This window comes from Mesoplodon densirostris, chromosome 4 (assembly GCF_025265405.1).
Source record: "Mesoplodon densirostris isolate mMesDen1 chromosome 4, mMesDen1 primary haplotype, whole genome shotgun sequence".
Lineage (NCBI taxonomy): Eukaryota > Metazoa > Chordata > Mammalia > Artiodactyla > Ziphiidae > Mesoplodon > Mesoplodon densirostris.
Window position 1 is genome coordinate 133874744 of NC_082664.1, and position 21542 is coordinate 133896285.

The window sequence follows — 21542 nt, forward strand, 5'->3', positions numbered from 1 at the left end:
GTAGAGAACAGAGAGGTTGTGTCATACTTTCTCTGTGCCACACTCCGGGATTCCCTCTACTTCCTTTACTCTCAACACACCCCAGCCTAACCCCTTCTTCAGCCTCATCCCTGGCCACTCCATACCACAGCCCAGTTAACTCTAACCTTCCCCAAAGCCGCCCCACCTACCACTGTCCTGCAGCACATCATGCACGTTGCTGCCATCACACCTTTGCCTGTGTGCTCTATCAGAAATGCCCTTCCCCCCTCTGCCTGCCGAGAAAACTCGTACTAATCCTGTAAGGCCCCACCAGCCCTTCCATTCAATAAAATGGCTCCCTCGTGTGTATCCTTTAGCTCTTTATTCTGTGTGTTTTATACTACTTACTATATCCTATTATTCTTAGCTGTTTAATAGTCTGTCTCCCCTACTAACTTATATGCTCCTTCAGGGCATGTTTCAAATCTTAACGGGGGCTTCCCTGGTGGCACAGTGGTTCAGAGTCTGCCTGCCGATGCAGGTTCGTGCCCCGGTCCGGGAAGATCTCACATGCCGCGGAGCAACTAGGCCCGTGAGCCACAACTACTGAGCCTTTGTGTCTGGAGCCTGTGCTCCGCAACGGTAGAGCCCACAACAGTGAGAGGCCCGCGTACTGCAAAAAAAAAAATTTTAACGGACAGAGCTGACCTACGAGAATCCACACAATGGACTTCCCGGGTGGCGCAGTGGTTGAGAATCTGCCTGGTTCGAGTCCTGGTCTGGGAAGATCCCACATGCCATGGAGCAACTAGGCCTGTGAGCCACAACTACTGAGCCTGCGCGTCTGGAGCCCGTGCTCCGCAACAAGAGAGGCCGCGACAGTGAAAGGCCTGCACGCCGCGATGAAGAGTGGCCCCCGCTTGCCGCAACTAGAGAAAGCCCTCACACAGAAACGAAGACCCAACACAGCCAAATATAAATAAATAAATTAATTAATTAAAAAAAAAAAGAATCCACACAATGAGAGCATGATTAGCATTCCAGTATCAGAAACTGCAGCAATAAAGGCATTAGAGAATACGGTTTAGTTAAAAGTATAGTTCTCTACTGACACCAAATCCCAAACATTAGCCACTCAGTATAATACCTGGGAATGAATGGAGACCTTTGCAATGCCTTCTTCTGAAAGTCATTTCATCCACCTGGAATTATCCTGCCTGAGCTACAGAAGCCCAGCTACATCCCCTTTCTGAAAAAGGAGTCTACCCACCACTCATTGTCTGAGATTGCTTTTCAATAACACACCTCCCTGTAACAAACCAAGCACTGTGCACGCTCTGTGAGAGAAAATGTCACATGGCATGAGTCCACAACATACACTGAGGTCTGTTCACAATTGGTGCCCTTTTTATGAGTGTGGTGGGCAAGTGTTTATCTGTTAGGTCTCTTGGTTGGTTAGTATCATGATTCTTTGCCAGAACAAAGGGATCTATATTCCTAATGAATAAGGATTAAAAATAAATGTCACTGGAATAAGTTACTTCTCAAAAATTGTTTCCAGATCTTCCCATTAATTCTGGCTCCCTTGCCTGAGGTCATCAGCTCTTGCACGTTTATAAATCTCATCTCTAGCACCACAAGTGGGTCTGCAACACTATCAGGCAGGTCTGGGTCGTACACTGTTTTGATTGTGCCGTATTTTGCTGTTATCATATCAATCTCCAGTTTATGAGTTTAAAAACTTGGGGAAATCAGGGGAAGGGACAGGTAGGTAAAGCAAAGACAGAAGAATTGAAAGAAATAAGAGAAAGTAAAATTACAATGCCCAAAATATGCAATAGATAGACAGAATTTGGAGGTTAAAAGAAGAGTAAAGGGAAATGCTATTATCTAAACCAAAACATTTATTTCTGATTATAAGGATTCTGAGATATTCTCAGATACATATATAGTTTTTAATGACAAAAGGAAACATTAATCCCAATAAATTGTTCTATTTTTGTAAGTAAGATGACACTGGATAGAAATACCTACATATCATTTTAATGTAAAATGATACATGAACTTAACAAATTAAAATTTTTACGGAAACATTAAAATTTAGTTTTTCAGTTTACTATTACAATACAGCACTGATGTGTTCTGCTGAGTGTCAGAATTTAAAAAATAGGCAAAGCATTTATGAATTAAGTCGTTGTAATGTGGTGGTGGGGAAAAAAAGCTGATTTCCTTATAGTTAAAAATAGAGTGAAAGGAGAGAGGGCGGAGAACAGTGGAAGGCGTGTCTAGGAAGACAGATGGGAGTGTTCCTTAACTGATCTCTGAGGCCAGGCTCAGGCTTGGACCCTGTCCTGGGGCAGCAAGGACTGATCAGGGATGGGAAACTCAAGGGCAGTGAACAGCCAGCGGCGAGATCATCTCAGAATAGGGGAGAGGTTGCAGTGGCAGATGCTGGACCAGGAATCCCTCCTGGGAGGGACAGGATGGGGCCCAGGAGGGAAGAGGGGCTGAGGGTTCCCTCAGAGCCTCTTTACTCCTTTCTCTCCATTGCTATTCAGCACTTCTCCCTCCCTTCTCACTGCCTCCTCTCCTTTGATTTTCCCTTTTCCGCCCACTCACCCCTCTCCATTCATCTTCCTTTGCTCTTTCCCTCTTCTTAACTTTCTCTTTGCACAGTCCATTTTCCTTCCCTCTACCATCTCTCCTTTCCCTCCTTTGCTCTCTCCCTTTCCACAGCTACAGTCCAACATACTTTTCCATCAGGGAAGACATGGGTGGTGGGGTCAGGAAGGTCCTCATCTGAAGCCTGGCTTCCCCAATAACTATGATCCTAGTGGGCTTGTCAGGTTGGGGACCGCAGAACTAATAGCTGCTCCCTCTTTGGAGTGTTGACCCCATGTCAGGCATTCATGCAGCACGTTTGCGGGCATTAACGGAATTCATCCTCACAATCATTCGTGAAGGGTCTCATCTTACCACCTCCATTTAACCAGAGGAAACAGAGACCTAGAAATGTTCAGCAACTGGCCCGGTGTCACAGGAAGGAAGAGAGCAGGGATCTGAGCCTAGGGCCCCGGCCTTTTCATCAGCAGGCATCACCCATAGAGAGGTGGTGGGGTGCCCAGAACAGAGTCTGGCCTCGGGGCACTGGATATGCTTCCAAAAAGGGCTGTTCCTTTCTCTTCCCTGCTTAATGTCCTTTCATCACATCTGACAGAAAATATATCTGTTTTTTAAAGTAAAACTTCATATAAAAGGTTCAGCAAATATAGTATTCATTTGTTTAAAGCCCTATTATATAGTTTATTGTGGTGGGTTAGTGGGGAAATCATTAGGTACTTGCTATCACCCTTTCATTTGGCCAAAGCTGTTCCTCTGGCACCGATGTGTGCTGAGGTTACAGCTGGACTGAAGCCAGCTACTGTCACTTGTGTTTTTGAAACCAGAGCACATACATGAAGAAAACAATTTGTGGGAACACTCTGGCGATCCACTGGTTAGGACTCTTCACTCTCACTGCCGAGGGCCCGAGTTTGATCCCTGGTCACGGAACTAAGACCCCACAAGCTACGCAGCACAAGCCACACACACACACACACACACACAAATTGCAACACACATATTTTGTATGAAGAAATTTGGAACATTTTAAAAAACACCTTTCCTTAAACTGAAAAATGCTTTTTGTGATTAATAAAGTAATATAATTTAAAAATTTAGGGGGCTTCCCTGGTGGCACAGTGGTTGAGAGTCTGCCTGCCGATGCAGGGGACACGGGTTCGTGCCCCGGTCCGGGAAGATCCCACATGCCGCGGAGTGGCTGGGCCTGTGAGCCATGGCCGCTGAGCCTGCGCGTCCGGAGCCTGTGCTCCGCAATGGGAGAAGCCACAACAGTGAGAGGCCCGCATACCGCAAAAAAAAAAAAAAAAAAAAGTAAAAATTTAGGCCCTACATAAAGGTATGAAGAATAAATTGAAAATCACCACTCAGAGAGTGCTGATATTTACATCAATTTACCTTGTTTTAAGATCTCTCTTCAGGATACATATAATTTTCCTTTATGAAAAAAAATGAAATCCTACTGTATACTATGTGTACCCTGCATTTCCTAAATAACACTATATCCTGAACATCTTTCTATCAATATATAAAGATACATACCACAATTTTTAATGCCTGCATAATATTCCATTAAATGGACCTATCATACTCGTTAGGCAGCCCCTGACTGATGGATATCTACACTGCAATACTATTTATAATCCAGGTTTAGTTCAACTTTTTGGTCTCTTGTTTTCCTTTTCTTTCCTTTGTTCTACAAAATGACACAGGTAGTATAAAAAGTCAGTGGGGCAGATTGCAAGCTACTTTCAAAACTGAAGTTAAGGTGGGACACTGACAACGAAACCTAAAGAATCAAGAAGGGATGAAATCAGCAGATCTGTAAGAACAACCCAAGATACTGCCAATACGCCCGACGGAAACAAGGCAAACAGTCATCACACCTGTGCTTACTGGCTCACTGTCAGTCTTTGGCTCTACACTGTGAGCTCCATGAGGAGCTGTACTGTCCACAGCTCAGTCCCAAGCACCTGGCACACAGCTGATCAATAAGTGTTTGCTGGATGAATGAATCTCAAGGATAGATGACTACAATGAAGTCATTTCAAAATGCTGAATTTAATCAACTGAATTATATTCCAACTAGAGAATTAATGGGCCACCAGAAAGGGAGCTGGGACACACAGCATGTCTAGTAAAAGCAGAGTATGGAGAGGCAAAGTTGATCAGTGTTTCCAAGAACCTAGGAAACTGGGGTAGCAGGAAGAACCCTGTTATGGAGAGGGATGCATGAAGCTGTCAGGGCTCAATGACACCGGCCACTAAGATGATCCTGTCGCTCCTCTTGCCTGAGCCCGCACTCACCAAGCACATCATTTAGCTTCCCATGTGGATGTGCACAAAAGAAGAAAACACGGGAATCAGCAAACTCGAGCCCCAGGCTAACTGCCAGCTTCTCTTCTCATCATGAATTAATACTCTGACGTGACACCTCTGTTGAGAACTGGACTTGGGTAAGTCAGTCTTCTGAAATCTGAACGTCGCTGACTGCCCTAACAGTGCTGAATATTTAAACCATGACACTGAAACATGGTACCTATTGTGAAGGCCAGATTCCTGCAGAGGTGGCCCCCATGCTCCTAACCTCCGGGAATTCATACCTGTGTAAACCCCTCCCCTGACTGTGGTGGGACCTGGGACTTGCTCCTAACCAACAGAATACAGCAGAGACCAGCCAAGTGGCAGTCACCTGGACCCCGTCAGTAGGTGCAGTCAGCTGGGACTCTGACACCAAATTATATAGGGTATACTTCTGATTACTGGGAAGAGAATATTTATTTCATAATCTAACTTTTAAGTCATTTAATAGATATCTAAACGGTTGTGTTAGAAAAATCTCAAAAGGATATTGTAGAAGGACTTCCCAGGTGGCACAGGGGTTAAGAATCTGCCTGCTAATGCAGGGGACACGGGTTCGAGCCCTGGTCGGGAAGATCCCACATGCCGCAGAGCAACGAAGCCTGTGCGCCACAACTACTGAGCCTGCTCTCTACAGCCCGCAAGCCACAACTACTGAGCCTGCGTGCCACAATTACTGAAGCCCGCACGCCTAGAGCCCGTGCTCCACAACAAGAGAAGCCACCACAATGAGAAGCCCGCACGATGCAATGAACAGTAGCCCCTGCTCACTGCAACTAGAGAAAGCCCGCACGCAGCAATGAAGACCCAACGCAGCCAAAAATAAATAAAATTTAAAAATAAAAAATGTTTTAAAAAGGATATTATAGAAAGAATAAGAAATTTAACAGTTTTTTTCCTAACACTGGCTCTGTTCTGGCCAGTGGAAGAAAATTATAAAATAAATCTAATTTGCTGCAAGAGATAAAAACACGATACCAATTTATCCCATCAGATTGGCAGACTGAGTATAGACAGAAGCACACGTGGGACAATGGGAATACCAGGTGGGAATGTGAAGTACCACCACTTTGGAAAGTAATCTTCAATATCTAGTAAAGCTGAAGATGCACAAACCTCATGACCCAATAATTCCACTGCTAAGAAATACCCAAAAAGCTTCTCACACATGTCCACAGGAGACCTTTAGAAGAGTACTTAAGGCAGCACTGTTTTCTAAGAGCAAAAAAGTGGGCAGAGAGGGGGTACTGAACACCCATCATTAGGCAAATGGATGGATAAACTGTGATATATTCATGCAGTGAAAGAACAAACAGTTGTGGAAATAACTGGATTAGAATTACAAGTCCCAACACGAACGACTCTCACAAATACATTAAGTAAAAAAGCAAGCTGAAGAAGGGTATGGACACTATGATGATATTTTCATAAAAGTTTAAAATATGCCAAATAATATGCCAAATCTCTAATATCTAAAGACGAACGTAGAAATGACAAACACCAAATCAACGTTATATTCATCTCTGAGTGGGAGACAGAGGACTACAGGGGGCTTCAAATAAATGCATACTGTTTTTACTTCTTCTATTTATTTTTCATTATATCATCAAAAAAGTAAGAAAATCACTTCTTCCTGCCCTCACTTAAAAAAAAACCCAAATCTGGGCTTCCCCGGTGGCGCAGTGGTTGAGAGTCCGCCTGCCGATGCAGGGGACACGGGTTCGTGCCCCGGTCCGGGAAGACCCCACATGCCCTGGAGCGGCTGGGCCCGTGAGCCATGGCCGCTGAGCCTGCGCGTCCGGAGCCTGTGCTCTGCAACGGGAGGGGCCACAACAGTGAGAGGCCCGCGTACCGCAAAAAAAAAAAAAAAATCCCAAATCTGCAAAGACCATGAGCTTGAAGGGAGTCAAACTGTTAGTCCCTCAGGACATGCACAGAACTCAATCTTGCCCTGTACATTCTGGGGACCACCAAATTAGGATTACAGGGCAACAGTAACTAATCTCCATCAAATCTCTACCCTTCACGCCTTTTTTCATACTGAATATGTGATCTTATCTAGATGTCAACATTTTCTATAAATGGTTATTGGTTAAATGTCCAACAATAAAAGAGTAGTTAATTAAAACATGGCACATCCACTCAAAAGGATATCAATAGCTCTTTAAAATAGTGGTTACAAAGAGTATGAAGTAACATAGAAAATATTTACTAGCTATGTTACTTTTTTTTTTTTTTTTTTTAAGAACAAGATTTGAAACTGGATTTTCAGTACTATATAGAACCATAACCAGGGCCTGGGAACAGAGCTTTGCCCTGTGCCACAATTTAGGTGGTGCAAACATTTTATGAGCTTAGAGGACCCTTCAAATGTTTAAGTTCGGGCTTCCCTGGTGGCATGCACAGTGGCTGGGAATCTGCCTGCCAATGCAGGGGACACGGGTTCAATCCCTGGTCCGGGAAGATCCCACATGCTGCGGAGCAACTAAGCCCGTGCGCTACAACTACTGAGGCTGCGCTCTAGAGCCTGCGAGCCACAACTACTGAGCCTGAGTGCCACAACTACTGAGGTCCGCGTACCTAGAGCCTGTGCTCCGCAACAAGAGAAGCCACCGCGATGAGAAGCCTGTGCACCGCAACTAAGAGCAGCCCCCACTCGTTGCAAATAGAGAAACCCGCATGCAGCAACAAAGACCCAATGCAGCCAAAAAATAAATTAATTAATTTTAAAAAATGTTTAAGTTCTACCCCTGCCATCTTCCTCTCCAAGGTGGGGAGCTTGCCCGACCCTGGGCCAGCAGAGATGGATGAGCTATCAAGGACAAGCCCCTCTGTGTGCATAGGCCACCCTCACCTGCCTTCATCCTTCTCCCATCTGACCACCAGGGGCCCCTCTCTGCAGGAATGCATGCTCCCTTGACTTGTGGCTACCTTCAATGCTACTTCCCTACCCCACCCCTGCATCAAATCGCTAAGATTGTTCTATAGTGTGAAGAGCTGGTATCTGCGTAAATGACGTGTTTTCAGTACTAAGGGGAGGAAGAGGGCTGTGCAACTGAGGCCAGGGATGACTAATTCAAAAGCCAAAGCCTTGATAAGAAGGTCAAAGAAGGACCACTGGTAAGAGCAGGAACTTTCCATAAATTAATAACAGGGCTCAGCCTGGGGGAGTGCCTCTGAATTAGGTACAAAGGAAATGAAACAGCATAAATAAGCACACCCTGTCTCCTCCTTAAGAGGCAGTTCCCCTCTCCCTATATCTGGCTGGAATTTTGGAGAAGGGATGAGCCATCTTTAGGAGGCAGGAGAGAGATGGGCCCCTGGGCCAGACAGCTGGTGTCCCTCAAGTGGAATAAAACTGAAGCTTTGCTCTCACCCAGACACTCCAAGGACAAAGCTTGTGGCAGAAGCTGAGTTCTGCTAAAGAGAAGAGATAAGGTGCCCACTGCTGAGGTCAAGGAAAACTTCCCTGTCTGCACATGCGCAGGAAGGCGCCTTGGGGGTCAAAAAGGGAGGGGGTGTCACCCCATCGTAAGTGTGGAATGCACCCCACAGGCCTCTGCAGAGGGACCCATCTCAGCAAAAAGTTGCGCACACATCTTGGAGAGGGTCCTAGGACCAGTCAGGTGTGAAAAAAGAAACGAGATAATTGGCCAAATGTAAACAAAGACCGGAAGGGCTGTCCCCTGTAAGTGATTTAAATCCCCTCTTCACTGTATTCCTCATCCGGGACTCCCACACTCCCCTCCAGGTGTGTATTTCTGCCTGGCTTCTCACTTACTGTGCTCCTCCGCCTCGTTAGAGAGGACCTCCGTACCCTTTCTCTCTGGGTGTGTATTTCTGCCTTGCTTCTGTCTTAAATAAACAAACTGCTTCTCTGTGTGCTCTCCCATACGTTGTGCTGTGTCTTTAATAATACACTTTGTACCTGTTTTTACAGTTTTTGCCTCCTTGAAACATTCTTGCTTTCAAACGAGGGAAAGAGCTAGGGCCAATTTGCTTCTAGCCTCTGGCCCCTGGTGGACTAGCAGCTAGGATTCCTGGTTTTCATCCAGGCTACCCAGGTTCAATTGCTGGGCAGGGAACTAAGATCTCTCTTCAGGACCGCTCACTGCTGTCCCTCCGAGATCACTTACTAGAAATATATTGGGCTAGCATATTTTGGGATGTAGATGGCATTATGGTTATGAGGTGGATCTGAGGGAAATCTGGGTAAGTCTCCAAAGGAAGGAATGTTATAAGGACTTACACAGCCTCTACGACGTTGGGCATCTTCACAACAAAACGTCCCTCTCTGGATGCATTAGGTCAACGGCAAATGAAGCTTACCTGACACAGCCTGATATTTTTTTTCAATAGCACATTACCCCAGCAACCCACAAATCCCTCAGCCACCCTGGAGAGAGTGTGGCAGGGGTTCCTGTGCTAGAAGTACTATTATAATAATATTTTTTTAAACAGTGGAAAGAAAGAAATCAAAACAATGGCCCTGGGTACATCTCTATTCTACTTTTCCTTCTCTTCAAAATACTTCAATGAGTATGCTATTTTCAAGACAAAAAATTAAGTGAAAACTTCTTGCATAAAAGAATGAACCATTGAGAAAAGACACACAAACAAAGAGAAAATGCAGAAATTGCCCATTTCTAGCTATCAAAAGCAAAGAGACACGACTGATTCTGGGTGTAAAAGAGTCAATGGCTCAGTTAAAGTAAGTTTGCTGTTAAGTTTTGTTTTACCGCGGTTAAAAACATAGAACATAAAATTGACCACCTTAAACATTTTTAAGCTTAGAGTATAGTATTAACTACATGCACATTGTGGTACAACAGATCTCCAGAACTTTTTCATCTTCCCAAACTGAAACTCTGTATCGACTTAACAACTCCCAGTTTGCTAATCTGTACCCATTCCCAGCGGGTACATAATGAGGCTTGAGCCCAGGACCCTCGTTAAAGCCCCCACGGAGCCCTAGATTGCCCTTGTATCAGGCTCGGGGCTGCCATCAGCGGGAGCCACCAGCGCAGCATCCCAAACAGCTTCCGCTCCAGGGAGAGTGTGAGCCCCTCCCCCACCCCGCCACCAACAGGGCCCCGAGGCAGATATTTCCAATCGCTTTTGTGGAAATGGCCTTCAATCCACCTTGCAAGACTTGTGTCCTTTCTGCTCCACACTAGTGCATTCACCAGGGGAATTCTGTTGATGGTAGAAAGGTGAAGCGTGGCTGTATTTCTGACCCATACGAAAACGAACTTCAAAATGTTCAAATCATTTACAGTGGCCTTGCAGTCAGGGCAGGGACTGCTGCATAACTGATGGGATCCTGTAAATCTGCAACACACATGTGGCCTCCGACAGGTCCAGATGGATTCACGAGTGGACTGAAATCATTGGGACCCCTGGAACCCAAGGAGTGGCCACCGATGTTGCTCTTATCCACTCTGCACAGCTTGGAACGATGCTAACATTTTTAGGAGAATCCCTGCAAAAACAGATTGGTTTCTGTTCCCATCTATTAATAACAGCTATTTTGAAATGCTATTTAAATCTTCTATTGTTAATTTGAACTTTTCGTGGGTTCTGTCTCCCCAGCTGAGCTGTGGTGGGGCAGCAGGGACTACACACCACGTGGATCTGTAACCCCCCCGAGACGGGCACAGCGCCCCTTCACAGATGCTCGTAAACATTGGTTCATTTGCTCGTTCTACTTTGGTAAGGCCCATCATTTTAATTAGTGACTGGCTCTGCCCAAATGACATATCGATTGCTGACTCAAGGTGCCTTCCAGCCGTGAGCTCTGCTTCAGGCTGCCCTGCAGTGAGCACAGGCGCTCACCCATGCCTGCACCCACACGAGAAGTGTGTTCGTATTACCTTTAGGGTGTTTTATTATGATCCACAGCTATATTTGGCAACTTTTCTTTCTAGCATTAGAGAAGACACATTACCAAATGTTAAAAAAGGAATCTGCCGAATGCACCAGCTAGAACAGAAAAAGTATTATTAAAAACCTGCGTAAACTCTCTCCCTCCCAAACTACTTACACCCCCGATGCATCCAGGATAGTACAGAGGAGGGGAAGGCACAGAGGAGGGGAAGGCATGACTTTGTATACTCACGCGGACACAATGCTAGTCGTGACTTTTGGGTTCATACCCGACACCAGTCTTTGGCTGAAAAGCTAAGGATTTGGGCTGGGAAGAAAGATCCAGCCTCCTGTCTCTGCCCTTTTCCTCATACATGGCGGGAGGGGCCTGGACTTCCCTGTCGAACACAGGAGTCTGTAAGAGACTCTTTTATCTGGAGTAACGACTTGAGTTCAGCACATTAATATTATAACTATTTTAGGGCAGGGGAGGCCTCCTGAGCTCTTCTAGAGATAATTAAAAACGGGGGAAAAAAAGAAATCTGAAATAAACAAAAAACAAGCTGAAGGCACCAGGGGTTTCTGAATAACATCGTCCCGGTTAAACAATTTTAAGAATTCCATAACGCAAAAGCAACCCCCCTCATTCTCTCCCACATAAACACGCTTGTTATTTCAGCCCCACTCAGCTGAGCTGCAGAATCTCTTGCCTTCACTTCGGCAGCTACTTTGTCCAGAGATGTCATTGGCACAAAAGCATTCCCAGGAGAGAAAAAAGGCTGACCGTAGCCAGCAAGTGCAGGCACCCCTCAGGAGGAATAACCTCAACAACTCACCACCCTGCGGTCAGATTGCTGACCTCAAGCACCAGTTTTGCCTTAACAGACTAAAAACTTCAGCCCTTTTGATGTTTATCAGCATGTTCCCAGTAACTCTCTTGCTGTAGCAGAAAGGTAATCAAAGAAACCATTTTATTATCACTGATGACTACGTTTTTATAATACCAAGATCTACTGACCCTCGTTGGCGGGGAGAGGAGGGGAATCAAAAAAAAGCCCACCGAGTAGTACAAAGCCATTGTTTTATCCTTTTTTCACCTGCTTTTAGGTTAAACACCTATGGGACATGAAACCACATCCAAGAAGTCAAGAAATAAAATAATCAATCTAGGGAGAAGGAGGAACATAGAAGAATTATTAAGAGAAAGGAACAGGCAGAAAGAGTGAAATAAGGAAGAGGAGAAAGAGTGAAGGGAGCATGGAGGAACGGCGGCAGTGCTGACGGGAGCAGAGAGAGAGTCGGGGTGACAATGGAGAGGAGAGAACAGGTGGCTGAGGGCTCGAAGGGAGGATGTGAGCCTGAGAAACTGCTCACACATTCAGTTGCTCACTTGGAGTGTGAAGAAATAGATGGGCCATTTTTTAATATGCTGTTAGGTTTCTCTCTCTTCTTTTTTTAAAAAATCCAACCTGCCCTTTCTTTGTCTTGACACATATACACAAAGTTAAGATGTCATGGGGGGGAAAATCATTTATTCCACTTACAACATGGAAATACCTTTCTGAATTACGTATCGTTTTGCTAACAGGCCCTATTTTGAACCAACACCTACCTGACCCTCAGAGTAAAGCACGGGTCTCACGCCTACCACCACATACAGCACGCTAGCAGACAACTCTAAGGTCAGCCTGCGCATACGCTTAATGATTTTAATCAAGTCGTTTAGTCCAGTCAACAAATATTCACTGAGCCTCTGCAGTGCTGAATAAGACACAGCTCCCGCACTCAGGAGCTTCGACTCAATAGGGAACTAGAAGAGACAAGCCACCGTGCAAGAGTGAAGAGGCTGGTACGTGCCAAGTGGTGGTAGTGAAGTGGCTGGTACGTGCCAAGCCAGGCACGGCCTCCAGGAAGGGGCAGGATCAGTTTGAACTGGGCCAGCAGGAAATGCATTTGAGAAGCAGCCATTTGAGTGGGCTATTCAAAGGGGTGGGTCAAGTAAACGCAGGACAGCTTGAGAAAGGGTGGAAGGAGGACAGAGCAGAGGAAGTACTGACCAGTGAAAATTACCGCATACACGGATTCCTGCTGGGAAGCCATGATAAACAGTTGCCAGGACCATGCGTGGAGGCCTTGAACCCACAACAGGAGAGACAGGAGGAATGGAAAGGAAGGGACAAACTGAAAGAGACTGTGCAGGGAGCACTGTAACACTCAACAGCCAACTGGATGTAGGAGTGTGAAGAGGAGAAAAGTCAGAATAACCCAAGAGAGCAAAAGCAGGTCATAGAGAGGATGATGACAGCACGAAAATCATGACAGATGCACCGAGAGGGACATGATGTCTCTCTCCCCTGTGGGATGCTTTCCTGATGATGGATAACCTGGACCTACCCCGAGAAAACTCCAGACAAACCCAAGTTAAAGGGTATTCTACAAAATAACCAGCCTCGCCCTTCCAACGTGTCAAGGTTATGAAAGACAAAGAATGACTGAGGAACTGTCCAGAATAAAGGAAGTTAATGCGGCAAGACAACTAGCAAAGTACAAGACCCTGGACCTGGATCCTGGACCAGGAAGAGGCTTTTTTTTTTTCTTTAAGATTTTTTCCTTCTTTCACTCTAAAGAACATTATTAGGACTCTTGGTGACACCTGAATAAGGTTTGTAGATTGGATAATAGTACAGAATCAATGTCAATGTTTTGATTTTGATGTTTGTTATGAAAGAAAATGCCCTTGTATTTTTTAGGGAATATACACTAAAGTATTTGAGGGTGGAGGTAAAGGGGCATCATGTCCATAACTTACTCTGAAGGTTCAAAAAAAATCACAACACGTGTATGTGTGTGTGCGTGCATGTGTATGTGTGTGCGTGCGTGTGTGTGTGTGTGTAGAAAAAGAGAGCGAATGTGTGAGAAAGAAAAAGCAAGTGTGGTGAATAGTTATTATTTATAGAATTTGGATGAAAAGTATATAGAAATTATTTAAATGATTCTTGCAATTTTTCTGTAAATCTGAATTATTTCAAAATAAAAAGTTAACAGGGGAAAAAAGATTAAGGAAGCTAGGATGAAGAGCTGTTTAGAGACAAAAGAGCTGGGCTTCTGGGTATTAAATTCTGAATGGGATTCAGAAAGCTGGAAATGGAGGTTTGAAGGCGTCTGGGGGGGCTGAGTAAAACCTGGTTAAAAGCAGAGCTCGAAGGCAGATTGCCAGGGCTGCTCTCTCAGTTCGCTCCTTAACAACCAACAGTAGTAACAATTGCTTAAGTTATTCTCATTTCTCTCTGCTTCAATTTCTTCACTCCATAACAGCAATGATAAGGCTATCTGCCTCACAGATGTGGAGCGAGGATTGAAGGACATGATACAAGCGAGGTGCCCCGTGAGGCACAAGGTAACTGTCCATTAGCGACTAATGTTGGCCCTGAGATGGGGTTGACGCTGGGAGAAGGGAGGAGGCCAGGTAAGAAAAAGGCCGAGGACAGGATCCCACTGAATCTCCTATTCAGAAGTCAGGAAGAGAAAGGAGATACTTGAGGTCTGAGTTGCCCCTGAAGAGCCAGTGACAAGGAGACGTGGAAAGAGAGAGGCTGGGGACAAGGGTGCCCGCCTGCAGCAGATGCGGGGCAGAGACCAAGGAGTAGGGAGACAGAGTACAGGCCTCAGCTCTGCAACCTGGACACCTCTGCTGGAGCCCTACGCGACAGCAGTCTCAACAGAAAGGTGGGGCTGAGGCCAGAAGGAGTAAGTGGGCAGTCCGAGGCGGGAAACCTGAGGACACTTCAACAGAGGAGCAGGGTGCAGAACTGCGCTGCCCAGTCCAGCAGCCATCAGCCCCAGGTGACTATTTCAATTGAATTTAAATTAATTGAAATTTTACAAAAATCAGAAATTTAGTTGCTCGGTCACACTTGCCACCTTTCACGTGCTCAGCAGTCACATCTGACTACTGGTGACTATATGGCTACTAGTGACCATATGGCTAGTGACCACCACGTTGGACAGCACAGATACAAAACAGTTCCATCATTGCAGACAGTTCTCTTGGATGGAGCTGGGACTCTAGCACCATTTCCTTTATTACGAGAAGACGATTTGAATATAGGGTGGAGGGAGGGCTGCGGCAGAGTAAGGAGGGACCAAAGAAATTAGAGAAAGGGAATAACAAACGGAGCAAGTTCCCAAAAGAGGCAAGGAGGAAGGGGAAAAGTCCAGAGCGTGCAACACATGTGAGTTAATCTTGGGTAAGGGACTGATAGACATGTCCTTCCTCAGAGGAAGGAAATAAAGAAGGACAAAGATGGGTAATAAAGAATGCTCGGGGTGGTGAGGAGGGTACAGTGGGAACTAACATGAAAGCAGAAGGCAGTAAACTCCAATGTAAACATCCTTAATCTTGTGAATGAAAAAAGGCTGTCTCCAGAAAGGAAACTGACTGGAAGTTTAAGGAATGGAAAAGTCTGGCATAACCTCTAATAGAATGCAGCTGGGAGTTCATAAAAGATGGATTTTTTTTGTCATAGAAAAGTAAGACCTAGGTGAAATTAGAGCTAGCGTAAGTTTACAGTGGAACCAGTGCAAATGTCTCTGGGATAACTTGGCAAACTGGGAGAAGGAAAAGCAGATGATGAGGGTGATTTTGGATTGAGGACTGGAATATGAGAAGTCCAACATGTTAAGACAAAGGATTCTGGACAAAACCGAAATGGCTGGAACGTATACCCTCCAAGTAGATAAACAGAGACATAAAGGGATTGGAACAGTAAGTGATTAAGGGACCAGAGTCTTCAGTGACGGTTAGTCTGGTGCAGTAAGTGGGAAAGAATTGGTGAAGCAAACTGACATCCAAGTTCCAGATCTTGAAGGTGGAAAAAATTCCCATGACTAAACAAGTTCAAGAAGTGAGTGGCTGAAGTGAAGTAGAAACCAAGGCCATAGAAGTTGATGTTGAGGACCTTGATGAACTTCAAGATCAGTGAATTAATAGAGCCTCAACAGTGATGCCCAAGTTACCAGCAAGAGACAAGGTAGAGAACAGAACCAAGTTAGTTGTTCATGTTTGTTTCTTTGTTAATTTTTTTGTAGCATCAAGTGAAGTGATTCCCAAACCTGGGAGTACATCAGAATTATCTGGTGAACCCTCTCTTCCCTCCCCATCTTCCCTCCCCATCTTCCCTCCCCTTCTGTTTCCTTCTTTTTGGGTTTGTTTTTAAAATAAAAATGTTTAGGTCTTGCCCACCTGATGATTCTGATGTGGTATGTTGAGGAGAGTCTAAAGAGCTGCATTTTTCAAAGTGCTCCAGGTGATTCTGAGGAGCCACCAGGTTTGGCAAGCACTGATTCAGAAGGTAAGAAGGAGGGTATGGGGCACAAGCAGACAGCATGACGTGTAGCGAGAAGACTCTGTTAGGGCTGGGTTAATGGTCTGGAGCCAGCACTGAGAAGAAAGGGGAAGCCCAGTCCCTGCACCGGTTGGGATGGGAGAGGGCTGTTCTGAGGGAAGTTGTTCACTCAGGCTCTGGAGCTAGGGGAGGGACAGGTGATGGACTCAGCTGCAGCAAAATGAAAACAAAGGCATGTGGCTGCAGGATGTAAGAAACAAGAGACTGAAAGGCAGGTTGGAGACACACAGGTTAGCAGCCTGCAGGACAGGAGGCTGAACAGTTTGTTATTAAGGGATCCAAGTGTAATGAGGTGTGATTCATTAAAGGGTCTGTAGGGCTTAGTGGCTGGATTCTTGGGCAGTAAGGATTTTTCTATCTGAACGCTATCAGATTTCTAATATGTAAACCATTAAAGATTATTAAACCTTCGGGTAAACAAGCTTGCAGAAGCTTATTCATTAACATTGAAAAATCTGTCTTCCCAACCCACATTTTCATACAGATGAAATCAGACTGGAAAGAATATCAAGGTTTGCTTTGGAGCAGAAAGACAGATGGGGCAACCCCAAACCTGTGAGAGGGACAGGGCATTCCCTCCCTTCGCTCTCCCAGAAGGAGGAAAATTTCTGAACTGAGAATACAGAAAGGGGCCCCAGCCAATGTTAAGAACAGAAGAGGTAACACAGATGACTGAGTCTCAGGAGCACTGCTACCCTCACCCGCCCCCCACATCCCCCAATGGGTAAATGCTAGGGATGTTTCTCAGTAAAGAACATATTTACTTTCACAAACCCAACTCATTTAAAGAGCAAGCTACAAATGTTCGCCCCTGCTTCTGAGAGAGCTGCACTTCTGTAGGTTCAAATCTGCTTACTCCTATGAAATAATTTCTAACACTGACATACACAGACTTTAAGATGAGGGCGTGAGCGCAGCCAGGCACACACACGCACGCGCGCGCACACACACAACCTCGTGCATATTGAAGAAATGACTCACTTCATTTGCTGCTGCCTGCCACTATTGGGTTTTGATTCTACCTGTTCAAATACAAAGTTTCCTATTAGATTAACTACAGGAAAGAACTCAGGAGTCTTAACCCTGGTTTTGTGCATGACTTTGGAGCACTCAAGAGGCTTTAACCTGGGCATCAGGAGAAGCCACTCTCTAATCAGCCACTGCTTTTCTCTCCATAATCTTTCACAAAACGGTAACATATCTTACCACTTTGAGAGCCAATTAATGGAAACCCCTGGTAGAAGAAACAAGGCTAAGTCTCGTATGTCCTGTACCTGCAGTACTTGGGGGCCCCTTCTCAGCTCACCGTAAGACGTCACAACAGCACCCTGGAACTTCAAAGAACCCGAGCCCCTCCTTTTAAAGATGAGAAAGGGGTGGGGAGGGGGCAGTCAGGTGAACCCGCCCAAGGTCACTCTGCTCTGAGTAACGGGACGGCTGACTTGGCACTGCCCCCTGGCAATCTGTGCTCCACCCCAGCTCCCCCAAACAGTCCCTCGGGGCTTCTGCTGGCTTGCTAGCATGCAACCTCCCCCGGCCCCCGCAAAAATGCAACGCCAGTCGCGCTCGGTGCCCAACTTCATCCCTTCGCGTCAGCATGCAGTTAAACCCTCCGGCCGGCAGCAGGTCACATGGGCTACGCTCAGCTCTCTCTCCCCCGAGCCCGGCCCCCCGGCGGCCGCCCCAAGGTCACCGGCTGGCCCGGGGAGCTCCCGCCTCGGGCGACGGGAGACGGCAGGGCGGGGGCCTGGGGCGCGGCACTCACCGGCGCGGGGGGCGGGCGCGCCGCGGCTGCCCATGTCCTCGCAGGCGCGGCTGGGTGCGGCGGCCGCTGGCGCTGGCTGTGCTAGGCGCCCGGCTGCGGGCCCGCGCCGCGGGGAGCGCCGTCCAATCAGCGCGCGCTTGCCGCCTGGCCCGGCGCGCGGCCCGGCCGGGTTCGCGGCTCCCGGGGGGCGCGAGCCGCCGCGCGCCGCCCGAGCGGCTTCCGGGCGCGTTGCCTGGACGCGGTTGCCGTGGCAGCCCGAGCTGGAGGCTTTCCCCGCGCCCGCGCCCAGCCCCGCGGCGCCGCCCCTCCTCCCTCCGCTTTCCCACACCCAAAATAGCCTCTCCTCCCGCTGCTGTTTGCCACCCAGCTCGCAGCCCAGCCGCTCGGAGTCGGCGGGCGGGGATTTCGCTTATTGGAAAATAAGTCCTCTTGTAGGGCTGGTTGACTTGAAGAGAGGGGTGTTGAAATGGTGCCTGATTAAGATAATAGCCATGGTGCCTGCCCTGTAATTCTCTTCAGAGCCCTAACATCCGTTATTTACCAAACCTCTTTCCCACAGAAAGCGTTATTATCTACCCCACCCCCTTCCAAATCGAGGAGAAGTTATTTTATGAGGCCACCGTCTGGGAAACAGCTTGTGCGTTGACGCCCCACCTGTGCAGCGGAACTAACTAACCCTCGAGGCGGCCAAGTGTCATCTAATGAATCACCTTGACACCGGCCACTGGGACCAAGGATCCGGTCTCATGGCAGCAGGCACGACGCAAGAAAGAAAGAACTGCTACCACCCCTCTTCTTCACATCCCTTCCTCCTCCCTTCTGCCTCACCCGCCTCCTAGGGCGTCCTAACTCTTTGCACCTTCCTCTCAATGTGCATTCTGAGCAGGATGCACACGCCGATCCACTCAGAAATTTGCTTCCTCTCTGTGGGCGGGATTTAAGCAGAGTTGGGGACCCCCACCTACGCCCACCTCCAGTTCATACCTCGTTCGTGTCGCTAGTATTTACCTAGGAAGGGTGATCCTATCCGTCTCCTCCACCAGCCACAGCCTCTCCAACCCAGGGAAAGGGGAAACTTGGTAGAAAGACCCTGGGCTGTGGAGTCAGGCTGAGTTGTTCTGGAGTCCTCTCTCCAGCAGTTACTTCTATGTGGTCTTGGATATTCTGTTTCCATACCTATAAAACGGGATAATATCCCCACAAAGGGCTAATGCATCCATAACATTCAGTGAACAATGCTTATTGGATGCTCGTCAAATTCTAGAAACTGTGCACACACAATGGTGAAAAAGAAAAAGAGACACGAATCTCTGCTCTCATAGAGCTTACAGCCGGAAACACATCAATCAAATAACCACAGACATCATGAAACTGACATTGTGATAAGAAGAGTGCATGACCTTGAGAACTGTGGTGTGGAGATCTGACCTAGGAGCATCCCTTTAGCTCAGTGATTATTCTTTCCTTTTTTCCCTTTGATTCCCACTGCCTGGCACATGATACGCACTCAGTAAATGTATATGGAATTGAATCCTGTGTCATCCTGATAACAGTATCGCTCAGTTTCCCACTGACTTTCTCTCACTGAAAATATATTTGAAACATACATAACTCTCTGCTATGTCTGGAAAGACGTGCAGGTCTTACGGGAAAGTACTCATTCAAACCCAGAGCCCACCATCAAGAGTCCCAAGAAAGGTTCAAAATGTTTCTTGCCTGTCCCCATTGGGTTGCCTTCCAGAGTGTAAGGTGTGCATCTCAGATGGGCACATGAAAGTCCCCTTTGCCTCATTTCTTCCAACCCCCACCCTTACTATTCCACTCTCTCCCCTGGTCCCAGCTCCATTCTGCCACTCCCCCTTGATTCAGAGCTGCAGGGCACCCATTCCTGGCTTCCTAGGAGAATGGCAGCAATCCTTATAATCCTCAGAGTAGAGCATTTGTAAAACAGAGGAAACTCCCTCCTGTACTTCTGCTGGCCTTCAAAGCATAACTTTATGCTGTAATTGCCACAAGACTCCATCACTCTCAAGGGTAGAGAAGAAGAGGACCTGGTAAATGAGGGCCCTTGCTACGTATACACACCATTTCATTCTGGCTGACTTTAATTTCCTTTTAAAAAATCATATCAATTAGCATAAATAGAATCCAAAATTTTAAAAGATTCATTAGTAAGAAGACAAATAATTGTAGCTCTTGCAAACTCTGAATTCCTCAACAGGAATCCTGAAGTCTCATAGTATAGTAGAGCCACGACTTCCCACTTCTGACCTTTTCTTCCCCCCTGTTCAGGTGACATGTTTTGAATCCTGAGGAGACACAGTGCACAATGATTTAAGCCTACCTTAATTTTTTTCCAACTCAAACTATTTCTGTAGGATAAATTTCAAAGAACTATCTGTTTTTCCAGAATTGTTTGATTGTGACTCATTACAGGAAATGGATTTTTTTTGCATTACTTTAATTTAAAAGCTATGATGGATCACAAATTATTTAATACTGGCACAGATTAACAAAAAAAGTTTCATCAAAGAGAGCAATTTTATAAACTTGATGGTTGTCATACTATTCAGCAACCAGTTATTAAATACAAATAACTAGTGCAGAGTATTTTGCTAGATGCGGTGGAAAATTTTTTTAAGTGATTTATGGCACAGCTGAGGGGTTTTGTTTGTTTGTTTGTTTGTTGTTGTTGCTTGGCTGCACCACACTGCTCGTGGGATCTTATTTTCCTGACCATGGATCGAACCGGTGCCCCCTGCAATGGAAGCGTGTACTGGACCGCCAGTGAATTCCCACAGCTGAGTTCTGGTCCTACCTGTGTCTCAGCACCACCAAAAGTCACGAAGATATGATATGTGAGGCTTCTATGAGCCCAGTGAGCAGGCTCATCTAGGGAAAAGTCAAGGGACTGTATAGGTCAAAAGTGGTATTTGTAAAAAGGCTGGAAAGCAGGTAGACCAAGAATGTGGAGAGCCCTGCAGGGTGGTTAGCGCTTTATCCCTAACTAAGGCTTGTTACTCAGTGGGGTGTCAAGATCCATTGTGAGGTGTGTCACACAGTGTCCATCACCAATAATAAGGTGCTAAAAGATTGACCCACAAGCAATGGTCATATATAGGAACCAGAAAGAGGAAGAGAGTTCCCACAAAGGGAACAACGAGGAAGAATCAGAGATGTTAGGGACAACGTCAGAGAAGCTCCAGGTGGAAAGTTTGGTGACAACTTGGTGACAAGTCCCACAGAAGTCAAGAAAATTTAGTGAATAGAAGGTCACTGGTGACCTTCATGGGTATTTTTGAGTTATTGGACTGCTGTGGGTTAAGAAAAGACTGGCTGCCAGAGAAATGCAGGAGGAGGTGTGGGTCACTCTTTAGAGAAGTTTGGTAGTGCAGGGAAGGTGAGAAATAAGGTCAACAGAGAGGTTTTTAGTGCTAAGTGAACATTTTCAAGATAGGAGAAAATACGCTTTGCATTTATATGTGCCGTTGGAGTCATGAAGAAACGGAAAGCACAATACATCATTTTGCACTGACTAACTCAATCTAAATTCTGTCCCTAATTTC

General features: G+C 46.3%; 1 protein-coding gene across 5 annotated transcripts in view; it reads right to left on the reverse strand.

Moving 5' to 3' along the window:
* FAM81A (family with sequence similarity 81 member A) overlaps positions 1 to 21542 on the reverse strand; it is a 134688-nt gene that overhangs the window by 65639 nt on the left and 47507 nt on the right. For 2 of the 5 annotated variants that reach the window (XM_060097264.1, XM_060097268.1), the window contains exon 1: positions 17977 to 18064. The exons of 2 other annotated variants lie outside the window; for them this stretch is intronic. The gene's annotated coding sequence lies outside the window, so the exon portion shown is untranslated. Of the gene's footprint in view, positions 1 to 17976; positions 18065 to 21542 lie in introns of those variants that run through there. One more of the 5 variants, XM_060097266.1, reaches the window with a different exon arrangement.